Source organism: Eriocheir sinensis, chromosome 19 (genome assembly GCF_024679095.1).
Source record: "Eriocheir sinensis breed Jianghai 21 chromosome 19, ASM2467909v1, whole genome shotgun sequence".
Classification (NCBI taxonomy): Eukaryota; Metazoa; Arthropoda; class Malacostraca; order Decapoda; family Varunidae; genus Eriocheir; species Eriocheir sinensis.
The window spans coordinates 20,919,054-20,941,409 of record NC_066527.1 but is presented as its reverse complement, the minus strand read 5'-3'; the positions used below and the strand labels follow the sequence as shown (position 1 = coordinate 20,941,409).

Here is a 22,356-nt window from a genome sequence, read left to right as displayed (position 1 = left end):
CCCTTTTCCGCTCAAGTGGGTGATAGTCTTAATTTCAGCTTCCCATACTATTATAAACTCGGATCCATTCTCCCTTTTACCCATCCTCCGTTTTCTATAATTTTTCCCTCCATTTTCTAACTTTCTTTCCACTCCTTTCCCTTTTCAAACCTCCTTCCCCTCGTATTATAAACTCGGATCCATTTTTCCCTTTTACAAATCTTCCGTTTTCTATTATTTTCCTTCCATTTTCTAGCCCTTTCTTTCCACTCCTTTCCCGTTTCAAACCTCCTTCCCCTCGTATTATAAACTCAGATCCATTTTTCCCTTTCACCTATATTTCGTTTTCTTTCACTTTTTTTTTCCTTCTCATTCTTAAGGCCTCAATTATCCTCTCCTTTCAGCCATTTCCTTTCTTCTTCCACTTCATTTCTCCTTCCCTCTCTCTTATAAACTCAACTCCATTCTCTCTTTCACCCATTTCGCGTTTTCTTTCACTTTCCTTCATTTCAAACCCTAACTTTGTTTTTTTACTCGCCTTTCCTCTCTCACCCACTTCCCATTTTCTTCCGCCTTACTTCCCTTTCCAAATCTCCTTCCCCTTCACTATTTTCAACTTAGCTCCTTTCCCCTTCTATACCCATTTTCCGTTTTCTTCCACTTCTCTTCTCAATCCTTATTTTTTTTCCTCTCGCTTTTCAGAATTCAATTTCCACCGATTTTCCCTCTTCTTTTTTTCCATCATGCCATTTTCATCAATATCATTCCACTGCCATTTCTTTAACCATTCCCTTTACTAACCCTACCCCCTTCGCTCTTTCCTATCTTCCCCTCTCCCTCCATCTCTTCCTCCTCATTCCCCCTTCCACAATTACTGCTTTGTACTCACGCTTCTTATGTCAACAAAGTCATTAAGATCTGTTCATGTAATCTATTAATAAACGGTAACCTTATCTAATCTCACGCAACTGTTACCTACTATCTCGCCTTTCGTTTAGGGTATCAATCATCACTTTCTTATCCTTGTTTTTGAAGAGGTGTAGCGTGAGAAGTCAATAATTGCATTCCAACGTATCTCAAGTTCAAGGGGACGAAGAACTTATTTTGTATTGTGTCATTTTCCATTTTGCTCTCTCTCTCTCTCTCTCTCTCTCTCTCTCTCTCTCTCTCACCCCTTCCCTGTTCTCTCGCCTTCTCTACTGAATATGAGGAAGCTTGTTGCAGCCTCGTAGAATGAACCACGTCTGTCATTATGTCCTTTCCTCTCTTCCTCTTTCATCCCTTCCCTGCACTCTCTTATTATTTACGTAACTTTTTCTTATTATTTACGAAGCTTACTTCTTATTATTTACGTAGTTATATTCTGGTGTGCAAGGAGAAAGGGCGGAAAAAACAGGGTAGAAGGGCTAAAATGAGATCTCGAGGTTAAATATGAAGATGGCTGTTTGTGAACTGGACGTGGGGAAGGTTATTGCATCGTCGTAGAAAGAATCACGTCTAGTCAAATAGTCTAATATCAGAAGTCGATTATTGGATTCCTACGATTTATTCAAAGTTCTCGGAGGCGAAGAACTCGTGGCATTGCCCTTTCATCTCTCCTTTCATTCCTTCCTTGTTTTATCTCCTTCACTAGACTGGGCATAAGGAAGCTTGTTGTAGCGTCGTAGAATGAATCACGCGTCTATTATTGTGTCCTTTCCTCTCGTCCTCTTTCATCCCTTCCCTGCACTTTCTTTCACAGCTGGACATGGGGAAGTTTATTGCATCGTTGTAGAAAGAATAACGTCTAGTCTTAAAGTCTAATATTAGAAGAACTCGATTAATGGATTCCCACGATTTATTCAAAGTTCATCTCTCCTTCTTTCATCCCTTCCTTGTTTTATATCCTTCACTAGACTGGGCATAAGGAAGCTTGTTGTAGCGTCGCAGAATGAATCACGGGTAAAGGTCGAATGTTGCTTTGAGTGACGGGTTATGACGCAATGCATGATGAATCTGATATACTCGCGATACATGACGGAGGAAACTCAATTAGGGCAACAAAACACATGGATTCAAGATAAGAGATAAAAGATAATCATTGAAAAAAAAAAAACAGGTAGCCTACGGATTACAGACACGAATCATCACACCCACAAACATAAAGAAGAAAACTGGATTGGAGAAACAAACACGTGGATTCAAGACATAAAGAGAAAAAGTTAAACAGAGACGAGGAAAATGAAAACAGGAACAAACAATACACACAAAAAAATCACAAATATCTAAAATTATAAAAGAAATGGAGAGAAACAAACACACGAATTCAAGATATAAGGAGAAAAAGTTCAACAGAGAAGAGGAAACTGAAAATAGGAACAAACAACACACAATAAAATAATCAAAAATATCTAAAATTATAAAAGAATTGGAGAAACACAAACACACGAATTCAAGATAAAAGATAAAAAAATAAAAATAAACAGAAACACAGATAATAAAGCAAGCACAAGCAACACACACACACACACACACACACACACACACACACACACACACACACACACACACACACACCACAAAAAATCATCCCCACCAGCAAACACAAACACCACTACAAACAAACAGACGCACACACAAAAAAATAATCACAAACAACAGACACATAAAATCATTCCCACCAACAAACACAAACACCACTACAAACAAACAAAGAAACAAACAAACAGCGAAGAAAAAGACATCAATTAATCCTCCTTCTCTCTGGAAACTCATCATACCCAGCGGCAGACAATACTTTTTTGGCTGGCGGTACAGGAATAGCAAGGAGTGAACGCTGAATTATGAATCGAGACCCAGAATACTTAAAGGTCACGCGTATGGTACAAACTGGAACTAAAAAAATATAAAAAAACAAAAAGAGGAAAAAAATGAAGTGACGGAGAGAAGGAAGTGAAGGAAAAAAGATATGAAGAAAATAGAGAGATGGAGGAATGTCGAAACGGGAAGGGAGGGGAAGAAAAAAAGAGAGAACAGGAGTGAAGTAAAAAAGCGAATAAAAGAGAGAAAAATAACTATGATTCGTTCTTTTCGTAACTAGACAGAACGAAACTATGTGACTCAAGGACGAAGATAATTATATGCATCGTGTTATAAAAAAGAGAGTAAAGAAAAAGAATATCGTTACTATAAAAAGGACGAAATTATGTGACTCAAGGACGAAAGCGTGCGTAGCGAGTTATCAAAAGCAGGAATTCATCTATAAACGAAAAAACGAAATATTATGAAAGAAATTGAATATTGATAAGAATGGAAAGGGAAACGGAGAGAAAAAGAAGAGGGGAGGTAGGGAGGGGAAGAAGATGGAAGAGGAGAAAAGAAAGAAAGAATGGATAGGAAGAGAGAAAAGAGGGAAGAAGATGGGAAAGGAGGATTGGAAGACGGATAAAAGAGAATGTAGGAATAAAAGATGGAGAAAAGGGAAGAGGGAGGAAGGCAGGATAGAGAGAAGGAGGAAAGAAAGACGGATAAGAAAGGATGGATGGAAGAAGATGGGAAAGGAGGACACGAAAACGGATAAAAGAGAATGTAGGAATAAAAGATGGAGAGAAGGGAAGAGAGAGAAAGGCAGGACAGAAAGGAGGAGGAAAGAAAGACTAATAAGAAAGAATACAGAGGCGGATGAGAGAAGACGAGACAATAAAAATGAGAAAGGAGAAAAGAAAAAATGATAAGAGATAAGAAAGAATGGAGAAGAGAGAGAAGAGAAGAAGGAAAGAGAGGAGGAAGGGGGAAAGGAAAGAAACAGAGGAGAAAGAATGGAGAGATACTGGAAGGAGAGAGAGAGAGAGAGAGAGAGAGAGAGAGAGAGAGAGAGAGAGAGAGAGAGAGAGAGAGAGAGAAGACAATATACAATCATGACTGGATTCTTTTAAAGGTTACGTTAGAGTCCAATAAAAAATATATAAGAAAACGGAGCACTTGCATCATACCTTATCGGATCCCATACCACGCGAATTTTGGGTTCATTCAGTTTCGTAATCAACAATAAAAACAAACTTATTACAACCTTAGTGAATTAGTCAACACGAGTCTGTCATCAAGAGAGTATTAAAACTAGACCAGGAGAAGTAGCCCAGCATTGATTTAAGCCTTCATTGTCAAACACCGGTCTTTCGTAGAGGTTGTTGTGATAGTATTTCCATGAGTAGTTTTTTGTTTTTGTTTTTTGCCAATAAGTTTTGTTTCTTAGACCCATATACTCAATCGTTTCGAGGGTCACATACACATTTGATAAGGCTTCCGTAGAGGTTGCTGTGATAGTATGTCCATGGGTAGTTTCTTTTTGTTGGTAATACTCAATCGTTTCGAGGGCCACACATCCACATTTGATAAGGCTTCCGTAGAGGTTGTTGTGACAGTATTTCCAAGGGTAGTTTTCTTTTGTTGGTAATAAGTAAAGTTTCTTAGACCCATATACTCAAACGATTCGAGGGTAACACATCCACATTTGATAAAGCTTTCGTAGAGGTTGTTGTGATAGTATTTCCAAGGGTAGTTTCTTTGTTGGTAATAAGTGATGTTTCCTGGGGCCCACATATCCTCAAACATTAGGCTATCGTAGAGGTTGTTGTGATAGTATTTCCATGGGTAGTTTCTTTGTTTTTTTAATAAGTGATGTTTCTTAGGGCCCACATATCCTCAAACATTAGGCTTCCGTAGAGGTTGTGATAGTATTTCCATGGGTAGTTTCTTTGTTTTTTTAATAAGTGATGTTTCTTAGGGCCCACATATCCTCAAACATTAGGCTATCGTCGAGGTTGTTGTGATAGTATTTCCATGGGTAGTTTCTTTGTTTTTTTAATAAGTGATGTTTGTTAGGGCCCACATATTCTCAAACATTAGGCTATCGTCGAGGTTGTTCTGTTAGCATATCCATGGGTAGTTTTATGAGCCTAGTAGTGGTTTGACAAGGCTTCTTCTGCACCGTGAACGTGAAAAATTCTCATGAGGACCCGACTAACCTCCTTTGTGACCTTTGGAAATATTAATAATTTTCTTGTGAGAGCTGAAAGCGTCTGAGAGTGCGGGCTTTAAATCAGGGTCCAGACAAAAGTTCGTATAGAAAAATTTCGTATGGCAATAATTCGTAGGATGAAGTTCGTTTGCCTAAAGTATGTCAGGGTTAAGTACGTAGGGTATAAACTTTGTCACGTCAAAAGTTCGTAATGGAAAAAAATCGTAAGGTTAAATGTTCGTCGTGCAAATGTTTGTTAGAAAAATGTTCGTAAGCGTAAAAGTTCGTATGGAAAAAGTTCGTATGCAAATGTTCGCACGCAACTGTTCGCATACGCAAATATTCGTCAGAGATAAAGTTCGTATGGTATAGAAAAAAATTCGTATGGCAATAATTCGTAGGATAAAGTTCGTTTGATTCTAGGACCAGAGGACGTATGGAAATAGTACGTATGCATAAAGTTCGTAAGCAATTGTTCGTAAGCAAATATTCGTCAGAGATAAAGTTCGTATGGTATAGAAAAAAATTCGTATGGCAATAATTCGTAGGATAAAGTTCGTTTGATTCTAGGACCAGAGTACGTATGGGAATAGTACGTATACATAAAGTTCGTACGCAATTGTTCGTAAGCAAATGTTCGTAAGGGATAAAGTTCGTATGGTATAGAAAAAAACTTCGTATGGCAATAATTCGTAGGGTAAAGTTCGTTTGATTCTAGGACCGGGAATAGTACGTATACATAAAGTTCGTACGCAATTGTTCGTAAGCAAATGTTCGTAAGGGATAAAGTTCGTATGGTATAGAAAAAAATTCGTATGGCAAAAATTCGTAGGATAAAGTTCGTTTGATTCTAGGACCAGAGGACGTATGGAAATAGTACGTATGCATAAAGTTCGTAAGCAATTGTTAGTAAGCAAATATTCGTCAGAGATAAAGTTCGTATGGTATAGAAAAAAATTCGTATGGCAAAAATTCGTAGGATAAAGTTCGTTTGATTCTAGGACCAGAGGACGTATGGAAATAGTACGTATGCATAAAGTTCGTAAGCAATTGTTCGTAAGCCAATGTTCGTAAGGGATAAAGTTCGTATGGTATAGAAAAAAACTTCGTATGGCAAAAATTCGTAGGATAAAGTTCGTTTGATTCTAGGACCAGAGGACGTATGGAAATAGTACGTATGCATAAAGTTCGTACGCAATTGTTAGTAAGCAAATATTCGTCAGAGATAAAGTTCGTATGGTATAGAAAAAAATTCGTATGGCAAAAATTCGTAGGATAAAGTTCGTTTGATTCTAGGACCAGAGTACGTATGGAATTAGTACGTATGCATAAAGTTCGTACGCAATTGTTCGTAAGCAAATGTTCGTAAGGGATAAAGTTCGTATGGTATAGAAAAAAACTTCGTATGGCAATAATTCGTAGGGTAAAGTTCGTTTGATTCTAGGACCGGGAATAGTACGTATACATAAAGTTCGTACGCAATTGTTCGTAAGCAAATGTTCGTAAGGGATAAAGTTCGTTTGAAAAAAATACGTACGCAAAAGTTCGTACGCTAAAAAACATCCAGTTGTCAGATTATCGTACTCAAGAGCCTCGTATTTACCGGTTTCTGAGCCATAGCTATTGCCAAAAAAACACCAATAAGTAACCATTTTAACGATAACTATATATGAAGGCAGTTATTGGCGTCGAGGAGCCAGTTTTGGGGTCGAAAATCGGCAAACATTGAAGGCTGAGTACGACAATCTGGCAACGTTGCATGATCCAGTTTTTTCGACACTTCTCTTAATGGCCGAGGGTGGCGTGCGTTGTCTGTATAAGGAATCAGCCTGTTACTATTATACGTCAGTCTCTCGCGTAACAGGACGAAGCATTATGAGACGAGAGCGTAATAGAGACAGTGTAGCCAGAAGCGTGATGTGACCTTTGCCTGACTGACGAGAGGTTGACCTTTTCCAGGAGGATTAATGCGCGTAGTCTTGTACAGGTTAGTGGTGTCTGGTTGTCTGTCTGTCTGTCTGTCTGTCTGTTTGTTTGTTTGTTTGTTTGGACGGCTTGCTGGCTGGCTCTGTGTGTTTCTGTCTGTACGGCTGTCTATGTATCTGGTTTTCTGTCTGTTTGTCTGTCTGTCTGTATGTATATACGTAGCCTAAATATGTAGTATGTATGTATGTATGTATGTATGTATGTATGTTTGAATATATGTATGTATGTATTATGTGGAAGTGAACCAGAAGAGAGAGAGAGAGAGAGAGAGAGAGAGAGAGAGAGAGAGAGAGAGAGAGGACACACTGTATTGAAGGCTACGAGTAAATATTTAGATTCTCTCTCTCTCTCTCTCTCTCTCTCTCTCTCTCTTAATCTTTACCTTCCCCCAACTCCCTCCTTCTTTTTCCCTCTTCCTCTTCCTCCTCCTCCTCCTGTTCCTCCTGTTCCTGTTGCCTAAACTAAACACCTAACTTAACCAATCACGTATCAGTTTCATTATTACTGAGGTCACGTGATGTGCTTACCTCCGCCCTCTGCTTGGACACACGACACCAGAGCGAGGGACATCAGGGAGTCACGTGATATACCGGTAGTGAAATCCAACACCTTCAATTGTTAACAAGAACCCAAGTTTGTGCCGTTATCTTCCTGTGGTTGATAAGAGAATGCACTGTAGGTGGTTTTGTATATTGTTTGGTCTATATCTTTCGGGTTTGGTCTTATCTTTCGGCCACTCCTCTAACTCTTTTTAGGAGCAGTGAGTTTCAGGTTTTTTTTTACATTTGTTACCTTTTTTTATGCTGTAAAAAAATATATATATACTCTTTAACGCATTGAGCTCCCATTACGATTAAGATTAACCTGGTAGCTGCAGGGATCATGTTTCTTAAAGGTCCCTCTAAGCGAGAAAAATGAGAAAAAAATCATCACTCACGCAAACCATTTCATAATTTATATATCAACGCATTTGTGATCAGTTTATGCATCATCTATCTTGGGGGATTTACTCGTATATCATGGCAAAAATGTGGCCCGTCGCTGGTTCACGGTAAAGCCACAAATTTGGTCCGTCGCTGCTACCGGGTTCAGGAGATGTAACTGGTTCCTTTTGTTTTCCCATGGGAGAAGCAAGGTACTGAGCTCCGATTACGATTATTTCCCAAGGCCAGAGGGATGATTAACCGGGTTTTCATGCATGGAGTATTGTCCCGTTCATGGTGTACAAGCCGGGTAAAACTATCATTATCTAGGATCACAAAACAGTTAGGTCTATATAACTCAAGAAATGGTGTGACTTCGTGCGTTGAAATGTTTACCTATTCATCATCTGACCTGATATCGTTGTTTCCCAGCCCGCAGAGAGAGAGAGAGAGAGAGAGAGAGAGAGAGAGAGAGAGAGAGAGAGAGGGCGTGTCTATATAGTTTCCTTCCCCGGACATGCCAGACGGTCCCTTTTTCCCTTCCTATGATCGATTCGTCTCGCCAAGTAGCTCCAGGGCACCAGACACAGACTCATGTATATTCCTCCTCCTCCTCCTCCTCCTCCTCCTCTTTCACCTTCTCCGGTTACAATGTTTTTCCGTTGGACTAAACTCAAAACCTCATTCAAGAACGCGTCCCAATTTAGGTTCCGGGGAGGCGGTGGCCGAGTGATCAGCGTGCGAGCGTGGTGATTCCAAGGACCCAAGTTCGAGTCCCACCGCAAGACGCTGACATGTTGTTCAAAGCTTTCATAAACAGCACTATAAATCACCACTATAAATAAGATTCGACCGCACCAATAACAGACTGGGGCCGTCCAAGAGGTCCCTCAAGAGAGCATACCGGGGCTAAAGCCAGCACTTAAAAGTATAAAAAAAACTCCTTCCCCTCCTCCTCCTTCTCCTCCTCCTTTCTCTCTTCCTCCTCCTCCTTTAGTACCTTTCCGTGGGGCTACCGTTGCCCTTGAGACCCAGACGCCGCTGCCACAGAACTCTCCACCTAGTCGTGCCGAGGTGACCACTGTACATCCCGAGCTCTCACGCCCTTGTTTCCGGCGGGAGAGCTCAGGAGATTACTTTACCGAGCAAGGCGAGCGGACGTCAACAAGATATAAGTGTTGTCCGCTGTTTTCCCACGGCGGAGCATAGATAGACAGAGCAGTAAGGTGTAGCGACTGTGTTAATGATGCTTCAATACACCACTGTTCGGAGGCGGATCTACGGGGGGGAATCACGTGTCCCCTCATGAGAATCCGATGCCGCCCCCGCCCCCCTACTGGCCATGCCCTAATACCCACCGTTGATCTGATCTTAGAATATGCCCTTGTAACCTTCTGTGTGTCCCGTGCTCAGCTGTGCCTCTCAAATGACACCCCCCACTGGCACCTTTCCTCCTCTTCCTTAGCCCTTTCCTTTTCTGCCTTCCTCCCTTCCTCTCCTCTACTGACTAATTAACGGGAAGCATACATAAGGAGACGCGTCATCCCGGGCAAGCCTCCACCCAGTTGCCCTTCCCATCCTATCCCATGCCATCCTTTCATATGCATTCTTCCTCCTTTTCCTTCACCATTTCCTCTCTCCTTTTCCTTTCTTTCCTTTCCATCGTTTAAGAGTAATAGATCCCACAGTTTGCCCAGAGGAGTAGATCAGTAAGGGAGAATGGAAGGCATGTAAGCGTTAAAGGGCTATGACACTGGGCAAATTTTCCGTGGATCTTCAGTCAAACCACGATTCCCGCTTGCGTGATCCTCATTTGTTTCTTGTTGTTGCTGCTGATGATGATGGTGAGTAATATACCATCGTCCTTCTTTGAAATCTACCGTAGCTTTGGAAGATCGTGGACACGTCAGAAAACCACGGAAATATGAAAACCACGCCAGGGGAAATCGTGGTTTGACTGAAGATCCACGGAAAATTTGTCCAGTGGAATAGCCCCTTCATATTACTTGTCGATCTTCTGGGTTTTTAGAGAATTCCATGACGTAGAGGTGATTACATATTTCGACACGACGGGGCAGAGCAAGAAGCTGTAGGTGTGTGTCCCGCTGTCTTCCCACGGTGGAGTTGGGTAAGTAAGGGAGGAGAGACTGTGTGAAGTGTCCGAGCTACGCGTGGGTTGTGAAAGATTCCATGAAGTCGACGGGATGTCCATTTTTTCAACACACCGAGATGCGTTAGAAAGATGTAACCCTTTCCTTCTGTTAACTCAAGAAAGAAGGAAATGAAGAGAAGGCGAAGAGAGTGTGTGGACTCCCCGAGATACGTGGGTTGTGAAAGGTTCCATGCATGAAGTCGACGGGATGTCCATTTTTTCAACACACCGAGATGCGTTAAAAAGATGTAACCCTTTCCTTCTGTTAACTCAAGGAAGAAGTAACTGAAGAGAAGGCGAGTGTGTGGAGTGCAGAGTTACGTGGGTTTTGAAGGATTCCATGAAGTCGACGGGACGGCCATTATTCTTTCAACACACCGAGCTGCGTTAAGAAGATGTGACCCGTTCCTTTTGTTTACCCATGGGGGAAGCAACTGAAGAGAAGGGTGAAGGGAGCTTGTGGAATACCCAAGTTAAGTGTATTTTAAAGCATTCCATGAAGTAGACGGGACGGGCATTCTTTCAACACGGAGGCGCTGGTAACACTATGCAACCCGATCTCTCTGTTCACCCACGGCGGAGGTGTGTGAGGAGAGGGTGAAGGGAGTTTGTTTTTAGTTTTTATGAGAGCGTTCTATGAAAAAGTCGACGGGATGACCATTCTTTCAACACGGAGGCGCCGGTAACACTATGCAATCCGATCCGATCCCTCTGTTCACCCACGGCAGAGGTGTGTGAGGAGAGGATGCAGGGAGTTTTGATTTTGTTTTTTTATAAGTACTCTATGAAAAAGTCGACGGGATGACCATTCTTTCAACACGGAGACGCCGGTAACACTATGCAACCCTCTGTTCACCCACGGCAGAGGTGTGTGAGGAGAGGATTGATTGATTGATTGTTTATGTTGCAAGTAAATAACAAAGGAGAAGGGAGGAACATGCCATCCCAACCCCCAGGCAGTACATAGAGTGATTATAAGTTAGAGTGAGGAAAATTTAGGAAAGATAGGAGCCCTTGTATTCTTAAGAGAAATTGGGTTATAATACCGAGGTTATTTGACTATACAACTAAGGATACATGTGAAAGTAGCACCATGAAACTAAAAAGATACAATGGTAGGGGACAAGTGCTAAAAGTGAAGGGAGGGTTTTTTTTTTGTTTTTTTATGAGCGTTCTATGAAGAAGTCGACGGGATGACCATTCTTTCAACAGATGCACGTTAACAATATGCAACCCAATCCCTCTCTTCACCCACGGCGGAGGAAACTGAATATAGGAAAAGGGGGGTAGGTGTGTGTGGCGCCCGCGTTCTGTTTTTACAAGTGTTCCATGAAGAGTTGACGAAATGGCCATTATGTCAACACAGAGGCGACGTCAAAAACATGTGACCCGATCCCTCGTTTCTTCACGGTAAAGGTAAATAAAAAGAGGGAGAATGGGCTGTACTCTCTATTTTTAGAAGGGTTCCATAAAAAGAGTCGACGAGACTGGCCTTTCAACACAGAGGCGATGTTAAAAAATGTAACCTGACCCCTCTGTTCACCCACGGGAGAAGTAATTCAGGAGAAGGAGGAGGAGTTGTTTAGTGTTTCCAAGCATTCCATGAAGAAGTCGAGCGGAAGACCAACCCTTCCAAACGAGCAAGAGAAGTTTCACACCGTTGAAAAAGTAAATGTCATATATATACACTGTTGTTGTTGTTGTTGTTGTTGTTCTCCATCCTTTTCACTATCTCTCATCATCTCGTTCTTGTTCTCGTTCTTGTTCTTATTATTATTATTAAACAAAACAAAAAAAACAATGGTGCCGAGGTCCATGCAGCTCTAGCGTGCGTGCCCCCAACTTTATCTTACAATAGCTTTTGTTTCGTAAGAGGGAACTCCGTCGGACAAAAGAAAAGAATGAGTTGAGAAAAGATATATTAGTCCATCCTCAGAGACGTGTAACGGGATCTCCTCATTTTCCCGCGTGAGAGGAAAGGAGATAAATAAAAGAGTGGGAGCGGAGACCGAAATAGCGCCCGTGTCAGTAATGCGTGAGAGAATGCCGCCGCTTCCCAGAATGGTGTACGGGAGAGTGTGTGTCTGAGTATATTTGGTTATTTAATTGTTTGTACCATTTCGGCTTCCTTTTCTTTATTTTATTACATATGAAGAAAGCAAAAAAAGAGACATCACAGTAATACTTTTTTTGTTTTAGGCTGGCTTTCCTATTTCCTATCTTTTATAATTGTTTTTGATGGATAAATTTCATTCTCACTTGTTGGCATTATGTTTTCAAGTGAAGTAAAAAAACATACTCTTATTCACATCCCTTTAAACAATTACTTTACTTCAACACACACATTCACGCACACACACACACACCTCAAGACACCTCTCCTCCCGAAATTGACCCCTCTTTCGGCCACCTCTTTGGATTCTTTTTAGGAGGAGCGAGTAGCGGGCTTTTTTTCATTATGGGTTCCTTTTTTTGTGCCCTTGAGCTGTCTCCTTTGTTGTAAAAAAATCCTTCTTGCGTCCTGCCGACAGACTATTACAAGACGCAGATCGATTTACAAAGCGATAAAGGAGAGGAAAGAGCAATGCATGAGATAGGAAAAGAAGTAGGCTAATCCATGAGAAGGTAAAAAAGTAACATATCGAAAGGGCCAAAAATAAATAATGCGTCCTGCCGACAGACTATTACAAGACGCAGATCGATTTACAAAGCTATTAAGGAGAGGAGAGAGTCATCCACGCAAAGGAGAACAAAGGCAATGCATGAGAAGGGAAAATAAGTAATCCATGAAAAAGGAAAAAAAAGTAACGTAACAAAAGGAAAGAAAATAAATAATGCGTGAAAAAGGAAAAGCTATGCATGAAAAAGGAAAAAAAAGTAACGTAACAAAAGGAAAGAAAATAAATAATGCGTGAAAAAGGAAAAGCTATGCATGAAAAAGGAAAAAAAAAGTGACATATCAAAAGGAAAGAAAATAAATAATGCGTGAAAAAGGAAAAGCTATGCATGAAAAAGGAAAAAAAAGTGACATATCAAAAGGAAAGAAAATAAATAATGCGTGAAAAGGGAAAAGCTAAGCATGAAAAAGGAAAAAAAAAGTAACATATCAAAAGGAAAGAAAATAAATAATGCGTGAAAAAGGAAAAGCTATGCATGAAAAAGGAAAAAAAAGTGACGTATCAACAGGAAAGAAAATAAATAATGCGTGAAGAAGGAAAAGCTATGCATGAAAAAGGAAAAAAAAGTAACGTAACAAAAGGAAAGTAAATAAATAATGCGTGAAAAGGGAAAAAGTAATCCATGAAAAAAGAAATAAAATAACGTATCAAAAGGGACAAAAAATAAATGATGCGTGAAAAAGGAAAAGTTATGCATGAAAAGGAAAAAAAATAATGCATGAAAAAGAAAAAAAAGTAACGCTAGAAAAGGGGAAATAAAAAGTAATGCATAAAAAGGAGAGAAAAATGACATGAAAATGGAAGAAAAAATAACATAAGCAAAGGAGAGAAGAAAACAACACATGAAAAGGGTCGAAAAAGAGTGGTGAATGGAAATGAGACTAAAAAAAAAGCAATCCATGAAAGATAAATAAAAAAAACATGAAAAGAAAAAAATAGCACATGAAAAGAAGCGAGAAATATATAAAATAACACTTATGAAAAGGAGGGAAAAAAAAGTACCACATGAAAAGGGAAAAAATGTGAAATCCATGAAAAGGAGAAAAATAAAACGCAGAGTAGAGAAGAGAAGAGAGATAAAGCAGGGACAGAGAGGAGGAGATTAGAGATAAGAATACCAACGAAGAGAAGAGATAAAGCAGAGACAGAAGAGGAGAGTAGAGATAAGAATGACAACGAAGAGAAGAGAAGAGATTAACCAGAGACAGAGAAGAGCCAAAATTTATGCAACGAGATATAGGCGACAATCTTTTATGGGTCCCAGTGTGGCAGCTAAACGTCAAAACTTGAGATGATGCATGGTCTTGGCCTTGGGTAAAGCGAGCCAAGCAAAACGATCGTCCTTTGTTTACCCGCCGCCAGAGGACGATGACAGGGAGGAAACAGGAAGCCGAGGAAGAACTGCGCAACACGGATTTCTGACCAGTGTATATGAAGTACTTTTTACTCTGTACTGCCTGGGGGTTGGGATGGCATGTTCCTCCCTTCTCCTTTATTGTTTACTTGCAACAATAAACTATCAATCAGTCAATCTTCTTTGCATGTCCTCAAATAATGGGTCGTAGGCTATTATAAGACATTTCGCCGCACAAGACCACCCGAAATTGACCTCTCTTTTGGCTACTCTTTACTTTTTACTTTTGTGGGAGCGGAGAGTAGCGGGCTTTTTTTTTTTCACCCTTATTGTTGCCCTTGAGCCGTATCCTTTGATGTAAAAGAAAAATTGATAAGCCTTTCGTAGGAGTTGTGCGTATTTCCAGTAGTAGTTTTATGACCCTGCTGGTGATAGTGTGACCCTTCTTCTGCACCATGAACCTGAAGAAACACTCATTAGAACCCGACTGACCTTTGACCTATAGAAATAGATGATGTGAAAAGTGAAAATGTCTTATAATACCGATCTTGTTTTTAGCAAGTCCTCGGATAATATGTCTTTTAAAGTAGCCATCTCGCACGAGGTTTAATACTTACGTTATATGTTGTATTTTGATCTCTGAATGCAGTGCAGTAATAGCTTCCCAAAAAATTAGGATACTTCAAAATAATGAGGAAAACTGCAGGTAGCTGCAGGGATCATGTTTCTTAAAGGCCCCTCTAAGCGAGAAAAATAAGGAAAAAATCATCCCTCACGCAAACCATTTCATAATATATATCAACGCATTTGTGATCAGTTTATGCATCATCTATTTTGGGGGGGTTTCTATCATTGCAAAAATATGGCCTGTCGCTGGTACACGGTAAAGCCGCAAATCTGGCCCGACGCTGCTACCGGGTTTGAGCGCATTCTAGCACATTGCATTTTTGGTAAGGGGGTTCAGGATGTTAGGTTAGATTATTGTTAGGTAAGGTTAGGTCAGGTTAGGTTAGGTTAGATTTAGTTTGGTTACGTCAGGTAAGGTCAAGTTATATTAGATTTAGTTACGGTAGATCAGATTAGGTCAGGGTTTGGTTAAAATTAAATCGAATTGTTCACGATAAATACGAATGATTCGCTTCGCGCTGCGCCGTTGTTGTCACTGGCAGCGGACTCTGAGCGGAGGAGGCGACGCTCATCTCCACATTTAATTCCCCAAACTTGCCCCAAACCATGGAGGTAGAATTGGTGGAGTCGACATCAGCGAATCCGCCCAAGCTGTCATTTTTACGGCCAGGTGTCAGGTGTAGTCAGGTCAGGCTCCCTTAATGGGCTCGGCCAGGCTCGCCCACCCCAACTTTTGGCCGTAAATCTGACAGTTCGTCGGCTTCACCTCAATGAATGGGATTAGCGGGCCGTATCGACTCCACCAATTCTACCTCCATGCCCCAAACCCTCCATTTTTACTACGTCCAAAAGGCTATAAACCACAAGTGAGCCTTTTACACCACGATAAACAATCTCAGCTGACGTCTGTTCATCCCCCAAGGCGGCAGAAAACAAGGGATCAGATGCTGGGCTATATGGCAGATCACAAGAGGTCATAAAAGGGATCAAAGACAACGCCAGATCATAAATGTCATAAATGTGGAATGTTCAAGGGGATCATAAGCGATTCGTCTCTTTATGGCGGTTCCGAAAGAGGATCAGAACAGCGAAAGTGAGAGGAGCGAGACTAATAATTATATAATCTAACCGCTTTTTCCGAGAAAGAGGAGGAGGACGATGACGAGGTGGAGGACGAAGATGATGGTGAAGAAGAAGAAGAAGAAAAAGAAGAAGACGTGATGAAAGAAAAAGAAAGAAATGCTGAAAGAAGAAGAAAGAAGAAATGAAAGAGGATGAAGAACAAGAACAAGAAGATGATGAGATGGTGAAAGTGAAGAACAAAAAAAAAAAAACAAGGAAAAGAAGAAGAAGAAGAAGAAGAAGAAGAAGAAGTGAGGCAAGAAAAAGAAAGAAGTTCTGAAAGAAGAAGAAAGAAGAAATGAAAGAGGATGAAGAAGAAGAACAAGAACAAGAAGATGACAAGAGACGGTGAAAGGGAAGAACAAAAAACAAGAAGAAGAAGAAGAAGAAGAAGAAGAAAACGAAAAACTTAATGATGACGAAGTTTCTAGAAAAAATAAAAAGGAAAAGAAAAAAGAAGGAAGGAAGGAAGGAAGAAGCGGTCGCCAAGTGACTCGACCGTACGGGAGGAGGAACACAAAGGAACACAAAGGAAGAACAAACAACAGCAGACCTGCTGGTCCTTTCGAGGTTGTTTGTGACAAGCTACACTAACTATCTAATCAAAGGTGGAAGATGAAGGACAGCAAAGGCGAAGGCTCCTCCCCACCCCCCCATCCCTCCAGCCAAAGCTGGCAGGAAAGGAAAAAGAACCATGCAGCATGGAAAAACTGCATGGAATTTATGTAGGAAAGAGGAAAGAACTACCATTACTGCTACCACTAACCGGGCAATAAAAGCGGACAAGGACACCAGTATTCGAAAGAACTTAACGTTATTACGACAATGAGTAATATCTTAGTTGCTGGTTGGATTCAAAACACTTGTCTAATCTATTCTTGAAGGCCGTAACTGTTGTACTATCAACGACATCACAAGGTAGAGAGTTCCAAACATTAACAACTCGATTGAAGAAGAAGTGTTTAGCTTCGTGCGACGAGAATCTTTTACCACTTATCTTCAAATTGTGATTTCTTCTTGTTCTATTTGATCGATCAATTGTAAAGTAATCTTCCGCATTAATATCACTGAATCCTTTGAACATTTTAAACACTTCTATTAGATCGCCTCGCATTCTTCGTTTTGATAGGCTGAATAAATTTACTTCTTTAAGCCTTTGTTCATATGACAAATTTCTCAACCTAGGAATCATCTTTGTTACTCTTCGTTGGACCCGTTCCAACTTTTCTATGTCTTTTCTGTAGTAGGGAGACCAAAACTGTACACAGTACTCTAGACGGGTCGAACCAACGAATTATACAGTTTTAATATTACTTTTTCCGATTTATTATTAAAGACTCGTCCGATGAAGCCAACCAATTTGTTTGCAGTTTTAACTACCTCTGAACAATGCTGACCGGGCTTTAAATCGCTTGATATAGTGATTCCAAGATCCTTTTCTTTACTTACTGCAGAAAGTTGTTGGCCATTCATTACGTACCGAACGCAATTGTTATTTTTTCCGATGTGCAACACTTTACATTTCTCAACGTTAAATTTCATTTGCCATTGATTGGCCCAACGTGCAAGTCGATCTATATCTGATTGTAAAGCTTCTTCGTCGAGTATCGCAGTTACTTTACTAGCAATTTTTGTGTCATCAGCAAATTTTGATACTTTGCAAATGAGCCCATCATCGATATCATTAACATAAATTAAGAAGAGCATGGGGCCAAGCACTGATCCTTGAGGTACGCCGCTTTTGACATCGAGCCAGTTAGATGTAACACCGTTTAGAACTACTCTCTGTTTCCGCTCAGAGAGCCAGTCCGCAAGCCAATTGTGAATGTTACCCGAGATACCGTGCGCCAGTAGTTTGCTGAGCAATCGTTGGTGGGGGACCTTATCAAATGCCTTTTGAAAATCCAGATATATGATATCTACTGATCTGCTTTCATCGAACACCTCAAAAATATAGTGAAAAAAATCAAGTAAGTTAGTCAAACACGAACGTGGAAGACGTGGAGGAGGAAGAAGAAGAAGAAGAAAAGGAGATAGGGGAGGAAGAGATAAAAGCCTTGAAGAAGAATCACTTTGGGACAAATATTATCAAACAGAAAGACAAAGGAAGAGGAAGAGGAAGAGGAAGAAGAGGAAGAGCGCGTGAGAAAGTTTAGTTACCAATGTCGTGTGTGTGTGTGTGTGTGTGTGTGTGTGTGGGCAGTGGTTGCGAAACGGGAGTTCACGATGGTGTCATTATTTCTCTCTCTCTCTCTCTCTCTCTCTCTCTCTCTCTCTTACATCATCACGGGATTCTCTCTTTTTATCGACCGGATGCTTGAGAGAGAGAGAGAGAGAGAGAGAGAGAGAGAGAGAGAGAGTCAACAATTTCAATTAAGGTGATGAGACTCCTAACGCACTCGGCTTATTAAAGAACAGAAAACTATCAACGAAATGGGGTTAATAGTAGTAGTAGTAGTAGTTGTAGTAGTAGTAGTAGAAGTAGTAGTAGTAGTAGTAGTAGTAGTAGTAGTAGTAGGAGAAGGAGAAAAAAAGAAGAAGAAGAAGAAGAAGAAGAAAAAGAAGGTGAACTAGTATTACAACAACCATAACAACAACAAAAACAACAACAACAATAACAACAAAAACAAAAAAAACAAAAAAAAACAAAATAATAATAATAATAATAATAATAATAATAATAATAATAATAATGATACCAATTAAATACCTAAAAGTTGTTCGTTGCATTAAATAAAAACACAAAGCGAATATCATTTAACAAAGAAATATGTAAAGCAAACTCTCTCTCTCTCTCTCTCTCTCTCTCTCTCTCTCTCTCTCTCTCTCTCTCGTCTGGGCTTAGTTATTAATGCAATGTGACAACGTAGCATTTCCTCTGCATATCAACGTGCATATCTTACTCTTTGTCTGTCTGTTTGTCTATCAGTCTCTATTTATGTGTCTGTCTGTCTGTCAACCTGTCTATCTGTCTGTCTCTGTCTGCTTGTGTTCGTCTGTTGAATAATCTGTATCAGTTTGCCGGTTGATTTTTCTGTGTTTCTTTGTGTTTGTCTATCGGTATTTCCTTGTATTTTTGTCTGTCTGTGTCTCTGTCTGTCTGTCCGCCTGTATTCGTTTATGTCTTTACTATGTCTAACAGTACGGTTTATGTCTATTTATGTTGGTCTGTGTATCTGTCAATGAGTGGCTTGTTTGCCTTAATTGCTTATCAATCAATCAATATCAATCGATCAATCAATCATTCCATTAATCAACTCATTCAATAATCTTATCAGGTAGGGAGACATTTTGAAACTATTCTGTAGCCTTTACGCAGACCTACTCCATCTAAACACACACACACACACACACACACACACACACACCTGCATACATAAACACCCACACATGCAACTTGTTGAATCTATATTTCCCCGTCCCAATTAGGTGAAGTAACACACACACACACACACACACACACACACACAGGAGTTCCGTGGTGTAGTGATCGGTACGCTCGCCTCACAAACTAAAGGTCACGGGTTCGATTTCCGTTATAAGTGGAGACGGATGGCCAGCCTCCTCTAATCCGTGTCCTCTGAATGGGTGCAGGGTGTTAATCGGGCAGACAGACAGAAAGACATATATATACAAGGAAAAACCGCCAGACAAACAAACACAAAAAAACAGATTAACAGACGGATATGCAGAGAAACCACCTAGAAGACAGACATAATTCAATAGAGGAACACACAGATCAAGAGACAGACAGACAGATAGGCAGTTCCCGAATATGTGTGGGTGTGAGGTCGTACCCACAGACCCTTCACTTTAAACATCGATCTCCGCCGCGGACGGTACTGGGGTCGTATCCTTAAATATTTCAGCACCCAAGTGAACATATTTGACAAGGCATTCGTTGGAGTTTCGGGCATTTGCGGAGGAAGCTTAATGATCCTTCTGGTAGTTTGATAATTCTTCTATGCCATGAACGTACAAAAAACACTCATTAAAACGCGATTGATTAACTTTTCGGAAATATCTGATGTGAGAGGCCAGTGACATCTCAAGTATAGGGTTCAATGCAGAGGCGGAAGTGTCTGAGAATGGCTGCATGGCTGGTGATCGCGTGTTTACCATGTTGTAAGTCCAAGGTGAATCATCCCGCCATGCAATGACTGACAAGCACGCACACACCATATCGCATTTGTATTATCCCAACCAAGTAAAGAAGAAGAAGAAAAAGAAAAAGAAGTAGAAGAAAATGATGATGATGAAGAAGAAGAAGGTGAAGAAAAAGAAGGAGGAAATAAAAGAAAAGGAGCAGAAAATGAAAATAAAAGTTAGTATAACAATTACACTACCACCAATAGTAATAATAATAATAATAATAATAATAGGTGAAGGAACGCTACACACACACACACACACATCTGCAGAAGCCTCAATTAAAGATGTGGTAGATCTGAGTCGAGACCAAATCGATTTTCAACCATCTCATCTCTCTCACACACACACACACACACACACACATCTGTAGAAGCCTCAATTAATGATGTGGTAGATCTGAGTCGAGACCAAATCGATTTTCAACCATCTCATCTCTCACACACACACACACACACACACACTGCAATATCGATCCTGTAACTCTAGCCAAACCCAGCATATTATAGCCTACCGTAGCCTAACTTAGCCCAACCAAACCTAAAATAACCTAGCCTAATCTAACATGACCTAGCCTAACATATGATTTGACTTAACCTAATGATATAATCTAATCTAACATAATATAACCTAGACTAATCTAACCTAATCTAATCTAATCTAACCTAACCTAGCCCAATCTAACCCAATTTCACGTAGCCTAACCTAGCCCAACCCAAGCTAACATAATCTAGCCTAATCGAACCTAACCAAACCTAATCTAATCTTATGCATAACCTACCCTAATCTAGCCTTATCTAACGTAGCCTAACCCAACATAACATAATATAGCCTAATCTAATCTAACCTAAATCTAATGTAACCTAACATCACGTAGCTTAATACAACCTAACCTATCCTAATTTAACCTAACCAATACTAATATTACCTAACCAAGCATAATCTAATCTAACCTACCTTACTATAACCTAACTTAACCTAACCTAGCCTAATCTAACCTAACTTAGCTCAACCCACCATAACCTAGCTTAATCTTACCTAACCTAGCCTACTATAGCCTAACCAAACCTAACTTAGCCTACTATAGCCTAACCAAACCTAACCTAACCTAACCTAATCAGACATAACCTAGCCTAATACAGCCTATCCTGGCCTAATTTGCCCTAACCTAGCCCAACCCACCCTACACTAGAATAGCCTAATCTAACCTAACTTAGCCTAATATAACCAAACCTAATCTAGCCTAACCTAATGCGGCCACATGTCTAAAACCATGTACATCTTTTAAACCTTCAAACCTAACCTCCCTAGAAACCTGACCTTGACCTAATTTGACCAAAGACGACCCTCCAGAGAGCTCACCCACCCACCCACCACGCGATCAATGCAGTGACCTAAATAAAAATAGTAGCCTACTGACATATTGACCTGTATAACATTTTGTCTAAGCCTATGAGATGAAGCAGGATAGTAGTAGTAGTAGTAGTAGTAGTAAGCGTAGTAGTGGTATTAGAAGTAGCAGCAATACCCTATCTAGTAGTAGTAGTAGTAGTATGATAGCAAGAGGAAAAGAAACATCGGTAGCAGTCGTAGCAACAGTAATAACAGTAGTAGTAGTAGTAGTAGTAGTAGTAGTAGTAGTAGTAGTAACACACTTATAAACACCAACACACACAAAAGAAGCACAAACTAACCTGTGAACACGAAAAATCGGCAGCAGGAGAACCAGCAGAGGTCAGATAAGGTCACACAAGGTCACACTGAGATATCCGGCTTCGTAGGGTCAATAGGTATGGCTTGGGGCTGGTCAGGACTCAAAACAGGTCAGGGAGGACAAGACGAGTCGTATACGTGTAGTGGCCGGTGTGACGCTGAACAGGAAATCCGTTCGAGGTCAAGTAAGGTCAAGCTGAGATGTGGCTTCCGGAGGTCAATGGTGTGGTGTGGTGTGGTGTAAAGCCGGCCGGTGTGTGTGAGAGAGTGACGTGTGGTAATGTGGCGTGGGCTGGAAGGTCTGACTCGGCTCTGAGGTCACACTGAGGACGAGATCGGAGCATGCGCAGTGACGTTGCTCTTTTGTTTTTCGCCCTTTTGGTTTGGTTGAGGTTCTTGGGTTGAGGATTTTGTCTTGGTTAATGGTTTGGTTGGTGTTATTTGGGGTTGTCTGGTGGGTTTTGGTATTATTTCTTGGTTCTTTCTGGTACGTTATTGATTTATGCGTGTTCCTCCTCCTCCTCTTCCTCTTGTTCTTCTTCTTCCTCTTCTTCCTCCTCCTCCTCCTCTCGCTTATGTTTCACCACGCGCTGTCTGTTCTTGTTCTTTTGTTTTGTTTTGTCTCGATTTTACTTGTTTCCTTTTTTATTTATGTCTTCCTTTTCTTTCTCCTCTTC

The 22,356-nt window shown here is 40.5% G+C and overlaps 1 protein-coding gene across 2 annotated transcripts in view; it reads right to left on the bottom strand.

Moving 5' to 3' along the window:
* The window catches only part of LOC127000933 (uridine phosphorylase 1-like), a 55,247-nt gene extending 33,180 nt beyond the window's left edge, over positions 1 to 22,067 (bottom strand). The window contains exon 1 of one of the 2 annotated variants that reach the window (XM_050865088.1): positions 21,661 to 22,067. The gene's annotated coding sequence lies outside the window, so the exon portion shown is untranslated. Of the gene's footprint in view, positions 1 to 8,884; positions 9,010 to 21,660 lie in introns of those variants that run through there. The other variant, XM_050865087.1, reaches the window with a different exon arrangement.
* Between the last annotated feature and the right edge of the window lie 289 nt (positions 22,068 to 22,356).